Consider the following 12,782-nt stretch of genomic DNA (forward strand, 5'->3'; position numbering starts at 1 on the left):
TCATTAATGCTTGAGATGGATAGACGAGCGCCCATTATATTTTCGCCTGTATTCCTCCCATAATGGTGACTTTTCGAGCTGTTTATAGCCGGTAAACAGCGCGAGCCTCATTAAAACAGTCGCGAATCCGGGCGCGCGCGCCTAGCAGAATCCACATGAGTGCGCGCGGAGAGTTAGCGCTTAAAACCGCGCAGCAAGGACAGGAGACGGTCTGTTATGCAGCGGCTTTCAACGACAACGAGGGGTCAGGTGGATACAGTCCACCTATAATCACGGAGCTTAACGAGCGGACCTTGCGCAGACTGCATTTGGCGTACGGCGAGGTGAGCGCGCAGCACGCACCGCCGAGACGATGAGGGGAAGCATGAGAGGTTACGAGGAGAAGCGGGTCAACTGGTAACCTCGCGAGGATCGATGAGCACGCGTTATGCCGAGGGCTGCCGGGAATGGGTGCTGTCGGAAAATGACGGGTTTTGAGCGCAAGAGCCGTGTGTGGAATACTGTGGGCTGACTGTGGAGCGTTGCGAGTGACGGTTCCCAATGGAATGCAGAAAAGACAGCGCAACCGCCGCAGTGAATGAAGTTGGCTCTGTTAACGCACACGTTACACAGTACGCTTAACTAAAAGAGGTAACGAAATGCATCAAAAGAAAGAAGTATTCGTGGAACGAACTCTTATTTATTTGAGCGTCCGCGAAGTGCGTCCTCCTTGATTTGAGCACGAAAAAGACGCACGCTCGCAATTCGCTTGGCATATTTTGATTTGTTGAGCAGTTTTCAAGCGTCTTCTTGCTCGCCAGTGTTCGTCGAGCGGTCCTGATCGGCGCGGGATGGTGGAGACGCTGAGCATCGCCGTCATCGGAGCGCCTGGGAGTCGGGAAAACTATCATCCGGCAGTTTATTTACCATGACTTCTCGGAGGCTTACACCCCAACCCAAACGCGATATTGCGGTGTGCAGACCCTCGGTCATTCTTAACGGTGTTATGTACGACTCTGAAGGTTTTGGACGTCCCGCCAATTTCTCTCCTTTCTTCGCCCAAGTCAGGTATTGCTCAGGCTACAGTGACACAGCAAGCGCGCCACATTACAACAAAACGCATGAAAAAGTAAAAGGATAAAACGCGAATGTATATACCCTGGATCTAACAACCTAAGTGAAATATTTTACTGTAAAGTAGGCTGACGTGTTGTTGAATAAGTTATACGGTGATTGTACCAAAACAAATACATATTTAAAGTATAGTTTTCAACTATTGTCTCGTTAAATGCATCCACCTATTTATGCAAATGTGTATAATCTTAGCGATTGCTGTAATGTAGGTTCAGGACCTTTTTTTTTTTTTTGTAAAACCATCGATTTGACCTTCACCTTGCATCCAAACTAAGTCATTAATCAAATTCCAAGCACTTTTCCAATCCTGTAAAAGAAAAAAAAAAGAAAGCATGTTCTTGTGAACTTTTATCATTGCAGCTGAACTGAATCTCCAAACAGATCCATTAATAGCCTGGAGATTCCCGAGGAATGATAGTGCATTGCTTCAGGAGAGAGGGGCCTCTAGAAAAAAAAAAAGATCTCATTTGGAGAAGTTGCTATGGCGACATGGCTTGAACTGAGCATCTGTAAGCTTGTTTTCTGTATCCTCCTCTAGCAAATATTTCTGTTCTTTCCCCACCTCTCAGTCGCTTCTCTGTATCTCCCTCTCATTCTCTCTCTCTTTCTCTCTCTCTCTCTCTCTCCACACACACTATTACTTACTTCCTCTTATTCTGTCTAACAGTCCTGGCATTTCAAGCACCTTTCCAATTATTCTTGTGGCCAGTTTCTCAAATTTCCAATGTTCTGAATAACCTAAGACCCCAAAACATCGGTTCTGTTAAGAAAGCGCGAGCTACATATGCTGTTAGCAACTTTACTACAACAACCCCAGGTGTTCTTGCATCAGATGAGTTTCCTGTCGAAACTACTCACCATATACTGTCAGTCAAGCGCTACATGAAATACCTGCAATGTATTGCAGAGATCTACCTCTGTCACCGGGCCTAGGTTTGTTTAGTTAGCAAACTGTCTGTCTGTGTGATATTCACACAAACACAAAAAGGCTTTTTATTAGCTGTTTCACTGGAGCAGAAAATCACCTCCCGCAGGAAGGTAGATTCTATAACAAGGTAAACATAATCAATTTGCTCTCTCAAGAATTACATTAGACTTAAACGCATCTGCTTTGCAGGCATTTTTGATTTATCCCGAAGCCATTTACAAGACTCAATTACGAATCCGAGAAGTGCCACTGTGCCAGAGCAGCACAATGCTAGATCCTCTGCAACCTGGACAAATCCAGACAATAATTTCAGCTCACCTCCTAATACACTCGGAGCATTTGCATGCAAGACTTGGGGCCGATCAGGGAACCTGTGAGAGCAAACGGCAGAAAACCCAGAACCCTGCCTTTCCTGGAATGAGATCTAATTCAACAAAATTCCCTTCAGGTCCGCTCATGGCTTCAGAATGTAAAAAAAAAAAAAAAAATCGAGCTGTTTTTCGCAGATTATTTTTTTCCGCAGCATTTTCCCGGAGTGAATTTCTGCATCGTGACCACTTCACGCAGCTTAAAGACCACCCAGACAGAGACCGCTAAGGTCGCCAGCAACAAGTGATTGTGTCGGGACTGTTGCCAGGTTGTGTGTTACCGAACAGAGTTGACACCGCAAACAAACGCTATTACTGAATGGAGAAATAAGTAAGGGTTGCTCTGTTACGGTGGTGGGCCGCGGACGCCCTCGCAGAGAGGTGTCAGCGCTTGATGTCACGCCAGCAAAACGGGATGTAAAATCATGAAGAAGCTGCGCTGAGGGAGGGAGGGGGTATATTTCAGCGCTGGAGCGCATTGAGACACTGCACCCAATTGAGCCGGAGCACGCTGCAGCTAAATGCCATTTAGCTCCTTTAGAGCATGGCTGGCTGGAGCGCATGGTGGAGAAGGTGTGTGTGTGTGTAGATGCGCTTTATTAAAATGCTTCTGGCTTCTTTTGACAGGCGCTGGTGTCGATGCAGACTTTGCTGATGAAAGAAGAAATAACCCAAAAGTTCAAAGTGATCAAAATCAAACGTGATTTTAAATGGCTGTAGAGATAAAAGTGTAGCAAATTCATGGATACAAAAAGCAGCCGCAAATGCTAATAAAAGCGTTTGGAAGGAGAGTTCAGTTTCATTAGAAATTATATAAATATAAAAAGCAAGTGGTGCACCATTAAACTTAATTCAGTTACATTTGAGTTTCCTCTGATTTAGACCGCTTTTTGGCTGGTTTGTTCTGCCATAACCAACAACATTCTGCAGATAAAAGCACGCTTGCCCAATGATCAGAAAAAAATTCTGAAGTAAATATAATGTCTGAATAAAAAAATAAAACAATAAGTTTATATATAAATTTTATTAATGCAGGTTAAATATGTTGTTTTTATTCAATTATATTATATTGTTCTATTTTCATTTTTAAATCTTTTAATTTTATGTTTTATGTTATTTTATGTTTATTCATTTCAGAAAAAAAATATTTATTTAGAAAATCATTACTAATAACTAATCAGTGTAAAAACACTGATATTAATATTTCAAACTCTACATTCAACATCTCTTGCTTATATTTCATATTCCATGCTAAACCTGCTAAATAACAACGCCTCCCCATAATGCATCACGGAATGTCTCCTGTACTTCTCCACCTTATTTTTCCATAAGGAGCCGTTTGTAAATTGAATAGGCTTCGCCTCGGTGTCATCTGCTTCGATCTATTTTTAGCAGTGCAATATGCCGCCTGATATGTGTATGCATGTCTTACCATATATCTCATGATGACATTGGTTTTGTTACCCTTTATCTTCATTTCCCTTCGGCGGCTAATGACCCGGAAGAGAACAGCTTCCTTCCACATTGAAAATATGGTGGATACCTCTGTGTACTAAAATGCAAATGCAGCAATATCGCTTCAGCTCCCACCGATACTCGTCGTACAGACAACTGTGAATAATAATCTTTGACTGCTTGGCAACTTTGGTGACTGAATGTCGCAGTTTGTTCACATGATGCCACGGCAGATGGAGCAGATCAAAAGCCAGCATGATTCAGGATTTCCTGTTTCTGCCAGCCTCTCTTCCTTGCTCTTGTTCTCTCTCTCAATTATGACAACAGAGGGCTCAGTGACACGTTCCCCGCGTCTACAGCAGTTGCTTGATCATGTAATGGTCCCCAGAATGTGATAGAATCTCGCTTTGCCCAGAGCCATGCACTTCCTCCTCGACTATGTTTCTCACCGCTAGCTGAGGAGAGAATGTGCTTGTGGCAGATTTGGTTGTTCTTTTAGCCAGTGGAATCAGCTCTGGTTCTCTGCTTTCACCCAACAAGCGCGAATTGTTACGTGAAGAATCAGTTTGTTACTTACCTAAATAAACTGATCAATCTATCACGCTTATCAGCTGCAAAAGTGGCTGTGTTCCAATCCAGTGAAGGGTCACAAAGACACACAGCTTTAACAGCCTTTTTTACGTTTCTTTCAATAAACGTACAAAAATCCCATGAACTGGAATGAAATATTTCCGTGAGTGACCCTTCTCAAGCTTTTGAGATGACATTAAATTGATCTAATGCCGTTTAGACAACAAACGCCATTCAGAACCGGGCTGTCTAGAGGACAGATGTTCTCATAATTTTTTTTCACGCCTGAAAAGTATCGTCTCTAATTTGAAATTCATCGTCATACATCACATTGTCAGCTAGTAGTAAAAAAGAAACCAACACAATAAATCTAGCGTGCACCTTAGAATAATTAAGAAATATAATTTAGTAATTATACCATCAGTTATCAGGGGCCGAGCCAGAAATGAAGATGATGCATAATGAACAAGCGGTTTAGTTTGCAGGCGTGTAATGATTTAACTGAGACATGCAGTTATTTGACTTAGTGCTTTTCTGGATTATTTCCACATCTACATTTGGCACCTCTAGCACCTGACTGTTTCACAGATGAATGAATGCTGTGCTGAAAGAATGATTTTGTTTTGCCTTTAGTCGTGGTGAATGAACAGGTGGCTTAGAGAGAAATATTGAGCAGTATTATGTAAAACAGCAATGCAATGCATTAGGCAAGACAGAAAGCATTTTGGTGTACTGCTTTATTCAAACATTTTTATATATATTTGTTTATTCATTTTCATTGAATTAATGTGTTTTGTCATGTTATATAATGGTTTTAAAAAAATTAAGATGTTTCTGCTCATCAAGGCTGCATTTATTTTAACCAAAAATATTATTTCAATTTAAAATGACTGTTTTCTATATTAATATATGTTAAAACATCATTTATTCCTTTTTTACAAAGCTGAATTTTCAGCATCATGACACCTGTCTTCAGTGTCACATGATCCTTCATAAATTATTTCAGTATGCTGATTTATTGTCTTTGTTGTGCTGCTTAATATTGTTTTGGAACATGTGATACATTTTTTCAGGATTCTTAGATCAATAAAAGGTTAAAATTGGATAGCATTTATTTACATTAGAATGGTTAATAATATATATTATTGTTCAAAGATTTGGGGTTTGTAAACTTTATGCTTTGTTTTTTTTAAATAATTTAATACTTTTATTCTCCAAGGATGTTTTAAATTACTGAAAAAAAATATAACAGCTTAGGTGTACATTGTAACAAAGGATTTCTATTTTTAATCAATGCTTTTCTTTCTAACTTGTTATTCATTAGAAACCTAGAAAAAGATTCACAGGTTCCAATATATTTGGCAACCGTTTTCCACACTGATAATTCTAAAAATAAATTAGCATAATGATTTATGAAGGATGAAGTGACACTTAAGCCTGCAGTAACAATTGAAAATTTAGCTTTCATCAAAGGAATAAATTTTAAAATATGAAATTTCTGTATTTTTAAATGTTTATATATTTAAAGAATATATATATATATATATATATATATATATATATATATATATATATATATATATATATATATATATATATATACTATACAATATTACAAATATGTATTTTTATTTTAAAGCTGAGAAATATATTAATATTTGATCAATTTCAGTGTAAAAAATATTTTGAATCATATTCAATAGAATTAAAGTTTGTCTTATCAAACATCCTTCAAAATGTCAGAGAAAACTATAGAAAGACAGACATTTTGAGAAAGAACTATCAGAGAATTATCCAAGTGATGGTGCTCTTTGTGGTGCTAAATGGAGTTCCCTTCCTGCTCCTGTTTTAGCCTAACAACAATAGTGTCCGTCCACGCCATCCAATCAGCAGAACATCAAACATACGCGTGGATCAGATCACATTTATTTGTGAACACTCTTGGCAGCTTTCTCAGCAGCACAGCTTCCCATTCAGCAATTTCTGGTGGACGTCCTCCACATTTCCAAAGATATTTTTGCTTAAAGTGGATACCTTCCTTGCCCAGAGGAGGATGTTGAATTATGATGAAAGTGAATCTGAACGTGTCCTCTCTCTAACTCACACTCACAGGGAGGAACAGAACTGAGGCTTGACAAAGAGAGAGAGAGACAAGCTTCTATTTTTAGCTTTCACGGGGATGGCAGAGCATCTGAAACATCTAACAGGCACACTGAGGAGCGTTTATGTAAGAACAGTGCTCAGCAGAAAAGACCGAAAGCTTTGAGGCTCATGTTTAATTGACTGAAATTTGTCTTGCGCTCTAGCACCATAGTTAATACTGAAAACCGCTGCAGATAATTGCTTCAATCTACCACTGATCACTGAGCTAGAACTCCATAAAATCTCATAGAATGTTGAGTTTGTGCTTAATAAGGTCTGAGAAACGTCAGATTTCCCAGCGGAGGGCAAGGCGTCTGCTTTTGATGTGCAGAAAATTGAAAAAGGGAAAAAGACTTCCTATTCAGCAACTAAGGACTGTTTAAACCCAAACACACAGACTCTACCCCCTTCTATTTTTTTTTATTATAGCCGATCTGTCAGAATTTGGAGAGTGTGGTGGGAATGCAGAAAGCTATATTTTGTCCCAAAAATGTGCCTTAGTGTTTTCTGTCTTTATAACAATAGTCGGTTTCGAACCCATCACTCCAGACACCTTCTTTTGTGTTCAAAAGAGTCAGCTATCCAACCTGGGCTCGTTCGAAAATACGTACCTCTGTGCACTTTTTGTGCAGCGCTGACTGTTACACCTTGCCGAACGCTTCGCCGCAGTTTCAAAGAGAAATGTCCAATGAGTTGCACTAAAACAAAAGTTCAGTACTTGATCCCTGGCATGTTTTTATCACGTTAAAATAGGTACAAGCTGTGTGTTTATTGTGCTAAATATCCGGGAATTTATTTATTGATGCAGCGGTGCCATTTAAATTTACCTTTTACACAGATGAAATCCCATAGATGAAGATGGATACGTGTGGATGCTAACGTTCAATTGTGTGAAAGGAGTAAAAGTGTTCATTTCTTTTTCGAAACTGCAGCAAAATGTACTTATTGGTACGTATTTTGTGTCTCGCTAAAAGTAGGTATGTTTATCCCATGAGATCAGGTAACAACTATCCCTTTAAATGTCCTTCCTCCCTTATCGGGTTACATTATAATAATCTACAATATGTCAAAGCGTTTTTCTGCACACCTGATTGCTTTTTTATTATTACACTAATGTGCGAGCGCACGAGTGAATCTCCGTGCAGAATCACTGTAGTCATCTCTGAGTGTGAAATATCAGCAGCGGACTGCTTTTTCAACATCACTAGAGGATGAAGGTAATTATTCCTCTGCCAAGATGAATGTGTAACCACTGTCTTTGCTACAGTTGACATCGATTTTCTTTACAAGCAAGATCAGCTTGTGACGAATGGCTTCAATTTGACTTGCTTCTCTCACTCTCATCTTTCTCCTGTCCTCAACACAAAATGCAGATCACAATCAATATGGCAGTTAAACAAGATCCACTGGAATTTTTTTTCCCGCATGCAAGCTCTATCTGGTTCAATCACTGAATATTTATAGTTTAGTTATTAGGGATGTGCTGTGGTTAGTCCTATGAAGCCAGTGAAGACACACTTGCAGCATTTTTTTTTTTTTAAAATACTGTAGTTTTTACAAAACAATTTTGGCAGCTGTGATTGCCAGAATAATTTATAAAAAAAAAAAAAAAAACGTAAACACATTTATGGCCAAAAACTGTCAGTTTTATAGTATTAAACTATATTTTACAAACAAAATTTTGTAAAATGCACACTGTTTGGCATACTGGCAACCACCATAATAATGCAGCTGGTAAAATAGAAAGCCACATGAAGAATCAAATCTCATTACTAACTTCACCACAAGCAAAAGTACAATGCATATATAGAAGTCATTCATGCAAAAACAAAACACTTAAAAATGCAATGAACATTCATTAAACAACTGAAGATGTAGCGTTAAGTCCAAATGTACGAACTCATTACAAAACCCGTTAAAAAACATGATTATTCAAGCAAAATACTTTCAAATGTGGAGTGTCATGCAGGGAATATCATTTTACAGGTTTGACTGTAAATTATACATTGATTTATTTAATAAAAATATACAGTTAACAACATTCTACTGTAAAATTACATTTAAATGTCTGGTTAAACGATTTACAGTTTTTCCTGTATATAATATAAGAACTTACTGTAGTAAGTTTAACTTTCCATAGTGCTTTTACAAGATATTATTAGTTAAAATTACACTTATTAGTCTTTGGCATTGAAAGCAGCATTTAAATTCAACATTAAATGAAAATGCGATCATGTTCCCATATTATTTGAGTAAAAAAAAAAATAAATAAAATATATATATATATATATATATATATATATATATATATATATATATATATATATATATATATAACCAAACACAACTTCAAAAATACAATAATATTTAATGTCGTGTTATGACTTGACATACCACATCTGAATGCTGGAATTGATATTCAGTTCATATCATATGAGCTCTTCTGAGAAAAGCAGAGTGGGGGGGGAGGAGGGAGAGAGGAGATGAGGTCAGTGTGTCACGGCTGAAAAAATTTGCTCGCTGCCTCTTTCAGATGTCCACCATTCAGTGCTGTTGTGTAATTACTGTAGGTAAATCATTACTATTCATGGGCTGTAACCTCATGTTCTCCCCCAGTCTATTGAACTAGCATACAAATAACAAGTGCATGTGTTGTACTCAGTACCTTGGATGGAGTAGAGAAATTACATTGGGGAGAAAGAAATTTTTTGTTACAAAGACAAGTGATATCACATACAGTATATTGTGCTATTTTCTTTATTCGTTTGTTTTCTCTAATTAAAATGATATGTTTGGTTATATTGACCTACGGTCACCAGTATATGTAATTAATTAAAGGTTTTAAAGCCTACATTCTTTATTTTTTTTCTATTCTATTCTTTTTTTTGTAATCAGAAATTCTGCATCAGTTATTATATTATTATGGAATTTTTTTTGCCCCTGTTATGCCATTTCCAGTATTGTCTTTCATTTAGTGTGTAATTTAACTGCATGTAAATGTAGACAATCTGCAAATTGGTAAATCCCCCAAACTTGACCCCACAAACACATAAATTTACTGATGACTGCTGTAGATGATAGACCAATCAGAGCAGAGTAGGCTCACAGAAAGGAGGGGTTTAGAGAGGCTGAATTGTAGAACTGCTTTGACCTAAATGTGTTTAAAAAAATTGCTGGAAAATTAGGTGATATTAAATGCATGTTTGTTCACCTTGCATGCATGTAAACCTATTAAATGAGACTTCCAAAACAATATTAGGAGCCTTAAAATGGCATAATAGGGGCACTTAAAAAAAATCACATGATTTATATATATATATATATATATATATATATATATATATATATATATATATATATATATATATATATATATATATATATAATATGATGTATGCTAAACCTCGCAGGTAGGTGTTATAGAAAATAATTTTTTTAATGTAAAATATGTAATGCAATGTACACATTATGTCTAGGTTGCACACAATCATGTTTTCTTGACCTTTAAATGTTTTCGTACCGCCACATAACTTAATTACAACCAAAATGCAACATTGTAAAATATTGCAGTAGCGTTTTATATCTGATGGGAAGTTATTTTCCTACATTAATTGTACATTGGCCTCCTCTCATCACAAATAAACAAATAATCAGTCAGTGGTCATCTGATGAAGTGCTTTTGTCTGTCTGCTCGTTTCTATCAGGAGTGGCTGGATGCTCGGTGCAGAGGGGTCCGCAGCGCAAACGCCTACATTCTGGTCTATGACATCTGCTGTGTGGAGAGCTTTGAGTACGTCAAGATGATCCGACAGCAAATTGTGGATAGCAGGTACGAAAGAGCTCACTCATTCAGAACTGACCCACCTCAAAGAATAATAGAGAATGATTATTGTGCTATAATAGATCAAATAAAAGCAAATGTTTAACATTACTTCTATTGTTGTTAGAATGCGACCAACTGTGGTTCCCAGCTCACAAGGCACAGCAGCACTGATTAATGTGACTGTATCAGCTGCACTGACAAACTACTGATTGGTTTTGATGTTTTTAATAACAGTTGGCCCTTGCTTTCCCGGTTGATGCTGAGATAATGAGGTGACATTTGAGAATATGGATGAGTGACAGTTACAGAGCATAGACACTGTCACCATTTACTACAGCTGATAAGAATATAATAGATGCCAGTTAGAAAATCCTTTACATATGCAGGTCTTATGCACCATAGATTGCATGCAGCATCACGTATTTGCATAAAGGTCTAATGTGAACAGAACGAATGACAGAAAATGATCTGCAGTCTCCACCTTTAGCCCTTTTCTCCGCCCACAACATCACACTTCTGCTTTAATGCATCTCACGTTTTCACTGCTTTGAGGACACCTCGGTCTTAGTGTAAAAGTCCTTTCATTTTAATGATCGCTGTATTCAGTTCAGATTGCATGGAGATGTTTGATGTGGTGGAATATTGAATGTAGACTGCGTACACATGCAGAGGGGGAGATAAAAGAGGCAGCTGTTGTAGAAGAAAGTTTTACAAAACGTTCTTTGACTAAACACGGGCTTGAAAGGTTTAAGAGATAGTGAGAGGGTATACAGGGGAAGCCATACTGAGAGAGAACAGATAAACTGTATGAAAGGGGGATAAATCAGTGTAAAACATGACACAAGAACCCAGACACAAGAATGAGGGACTGGTATAGGCTTATTAAACATAATGGTATTGGTTTCCTTGACGGATTATTCACCTCTTTTATGCTGAAATTACTTGCACATTCTTTTCTTTCTTTCTCTCTCTATACGTATATTGAGCACAAATATATAATAGCATAAATCCTCGACATCTGACAGATTTGAAATGAGTTGAATCAGAATAATAGCAGTAGTTTGCTTTTTAATATTAAAATGAATAACGTGGAATACCTTGGGTCCTCAATTAAATTTAACTTGTTAAAGAGAGGTTTTAAATATTTATGATATGTCATTTGTGTATGCATGGAGCCCTTGTTAATTTGCTATCATGTAAATATAGTCGATACTATATTAATTGGCCAGACATTTATTTAATAGCTGCATATTCAACCAGGGTATGTTACACTTGACATTTTCTAAGCGAATAAATGAAACCTCGCATTTTAATTTGAGCTCCTTGTGCAACAGTGAATTGGCAATTAAATTAATTGCACTTTTTTCAGATTAGCAAAATGCACAGACACACACACACACACTTGCCACCGAAGCCCCCTGAACATGAAACGCTGTAATTCGTCATTGTGTGTGTGTGACCTTCAAGCACAGCCAAGCGCTGAGAAAGGACACACATCACGCGTTCTCCAACACAAATTATGAGCTCAGTGCCTTTTTTTAGAGCGTGTCAAAGAGCTGAGGGGCTTTTTTATGTGTGTGTTTGTCTTTGCATGTTTGCTAAAGATATTATGTCCAGCATTAATGTCACGTAAGAAACTGCTTGATACTCATGGGATCGCTTTGTTTTCCATGCTAATTCCCTGTTAAACCTCTTTTTTTTTATTGCTGTTCTCCCCTGTCATCTCACCTGCCTCCCCTCTCTCATCTCTTTCTGTGTCTCTTCATAAGAGTGGGCAGCAGTAGTGAGGTGCCCATCCTGGTGGTTGGCAGTAAGCGGGACCTTCAGCGGCATCGGTTCACCCAGCGCAGGGCCGTGTCTGTACTGGTGAAAAAAACCTGGAAGTGTGGCTATGTTGAGTGCTCTGCTAAGTATAACTGGCATGTGCTTCTGCTCTTCAAAGAGCTCCTGGGAATAGCCGTGGCACGAGGACTGCGTCCGAACCACACGTCTATCCGTCTCCAAGGGGCATTGCAGAGGAACCGCTGTAATGTCATGTGACAGATATGTAGCCTTTTTTGAATTTATGCTTATTTAGGACCAGTTTGTTTTTTCAGAGTCTTATTTATCTGAATTTAAGTGGTCCTAAGTCAGTATTGAACGTCAACTTTGCTGTACCACCACGAGGATGGAGCTTTGGGAATAAACTGTTAATCAAAATGGCTGGAATATTACCACCTAGGGGCCTCTGTAACCGATGCATTCATCTGAAGGATTACCTTAGGTACCGATTTCATTTTTCTCCAGTGTAGTCTAACAAACAGGAAAACGGAAGCAGATAAGGATTTCTTTTTTCGTCATACCAAAGTCTGTCAGGGTCAGAATAAGATATTGCATCTGACTC

At 38.0% G+C, this 12,782-nt stretch overlaps 1 pseudogene; it reads left to right on the forward strand.

Moving 5' to 3' along the window:
- The first annotated feature begins 818 nt into the window (after positions 1-818).
- Positions 819-12,551, forward strand: LOC122350020 (annotated as a pseudogene).
- Positions 12,552-12,782: the final 231 nt, after the last annotated feature.

This window comes from Puntigrus tetrazona, chromosome 8 (genome assembly GCF_018831695.1).
Source record: "Puntigrus tetrazona isolate hp1 chromosome 8, ASM1883169v1, whole genome shotgun sequence".
Taxonomy (NCBI): Eukaryota; Metazoa; Chordata; class Actinopteri; order Cypriniformes; family Cyprinidae; genus Puntigrus; species Puntigrus tetrazona.